Here is a 2,402-nt window from a genome sequence, read left to right as displayed (position 1 = left end):
TGTTCTCAAAAGTTTAACAAAAATCAACTTTTATTTGGTCCTGACCATGATTATTTGAATACCAGAAGTGTGTAACTTTTGTGCTCCAGTCTATTCATTTTGCTTTCGAATTATAAGAAAATTAAGTGCAATTTTCACAGAAATGAAAGACTAAAGATCTGGGGAAGAATTAGGAAGTTCCCCAGGGAGCTATTACAGAATAGAATAACAGAAAGATAAAACCAAATAAGTTATTTTTATTATTTTACAGCTTAATCCTGCCTGTACATGAATAACTATGCCAATAATTTACTATATAAATAAGTTTCATATTCTAATTGTGCCAGAACAGAATCTGGCCCCATAATGATATCAAAGTGTCTCAAATGTGTCCATATTTGTCCTCTTATAAAGAAAGCATTTGTCCCCCAGGAGGAGAGAATTACATTTGTTAAAATCTCCAAGTAGAATATTTCCTAAGAAAATAGGGATAGCTGGAAAAAGCCAAGCAAGATAACTAAGCATTCTGAACTACAATGTACAAGTAGACACTTCCGTAGCATCTTAATGAGTAAGAAATTACTTTCATTCACTATATCATCTGCCCTCTATTAAAAAATACTGTAAGATGATGATGGTGATGATGATGATGATGATATATTGCTTTTTAGGTACTGACTCAAGTAAAGATGTTACTTATATAATAATAGCTAATATTTATATAGCACATTAAGATTTCCAAAGTTATATATACATACATATATGTATAAATAATCTCATTTTTTTTCCTTTAGGGTAACCCTATGGCACAGGTGCTATTCACATTTTACAGATAAGGAAACTGAGGTAGACAGAGGGTAAATTATTCGTGAAGGGTCACATAGATAGTGTCTGTTGTTAGAATTAAACTCAGGCCTTCCTGATTCAAGGTTTGGCAATCCATGCATTGTTGCTTTTCATAGATAAGGATTTTGAGAGCAGTTAAGTCAATTGCTCTGGTCATAAGGGTAGTATCAGATCTGAAATTCAAAGGTAATGCCTTTAGACTCCAGATCTAGTGCTGCTTCAATTGCACAACACTGTGTGTCGATTGTAAAAATCCTCCCATTCATGTTTTTTATGTGTCAACTCCAGAAAGTCTAGATGTCCATCATAATAGAACTATTTTGGCCCATTGCAAATGGATAGATTTGATGACTTGAAAGATTTTAATTTTCCACATTCATTACCAAATCTTATTTCTATAAATATTAGGTAATATTATCTCCAGAGCATGAGTTCATTACATACCAATAGTTTGTTGAATGTTAACAAAAAAAAATTAAAAAAAAAACTTTATACCTGTTTTAAAATGATACTACAAAGGCAATGAAAGAATTCATCTCTTTAAAAGCAGTGGGGGGGGAAGCCAAGATAGCAGAGTAAAAGCAATGACTTGCTTGAACCCTCCCCCAAACCCCTCCAAATACCTGTAAAAATAACTCTAAACAAATTCTAGAGCAGCAGAACCCACAAAAAGACAGAGTGAAACAAATTTCCAGCCCAAGACAACCTGGTTGATGATGGGTAAGGTCTGTTGTACCAGCTGGGAGAGGACCACAGTTCAGCATGGGCTGCATAGGCAAAAACTGGGCCTCAGTGAACCTGGAGCAGGCCTTAGGGGACTTACTCACTAGCATTGTAGCAGCTTCAGACTTCTCAACCCACAAATACCAAAGACAACTTAGAAAGTCAGTAGGAGGGGTATGTCGGAACTGGGTGAGAGAGAAGTGTGGTCCAGCACGGGCCTCCAGGACATGCAGTACAGGATTGGCATCAGCAAACCAGGAACAGGCTTTGGGAGTGACTGAATCAGGAGCAGTAGAGGCAGTAGCAGCTGCAGCATGGCATCACTGCTCCTGGAGCTATTAGCCCACAGATTAAATGTTTGAAAGTCACCTATTTTTATTTCTGGGAACCAAGATGGTAGAGTAAGCAGTAACTAGCTCTCACCCTCCCTTATTGACCTTGAGAAACCCAGAGAATCTGCCCCAGGAAAAATCCTGAAATAGTAGAATCAGCAGAAAGACTAGATACACAGTCTTTTAGCTCCTGAGGCTAGGGAGATTAATGGGAAAGGTCCCTCTTGCTGTGGCTGAAGGGGACCAGTACAGGGAGGGGGTGTCCCAGCAAGCCAGTGGCAAGCCCCACCTGAACAAACCAGTAACCGGGTCCCTAGCCCCCAGCACAAGAACCCTGGGACAGTGCCCCCTGTGTCCCAGAAGCAGAGATCAACTTTAAAAGCCAGAAAGAGGCAAACAAGAAGAGCAAGAATCATCACAGAAAAACAATGACCATAGAAAAGTATCTTGGTGACAGGGAAGATAAAATCACAAATTCAGGGGAGGATAACTTTGTCAATATGCCTACATCTGAAACCTCAG

Source organism: Vombatus ursinus, unplaced genomic scaffold (genome assembly GCF_900497805.2).
Source record: "Vombatus ursinus unplaced genomic scaffold, bare-nosed wombat genome assembly UNPS02014822.1, whole genome shotgun sequence".
Lineage (NCBI taxonomy): Eukaryota > Metazoa > Chordata > Mammalia > Diprotodontia > Vombatidae > Vombatus > Vombatus ursinus.
The sequence above is the reverse complement of the archived record's forward strand: the minus strand, read 5'-3'. Positions refer to the sequence as shown.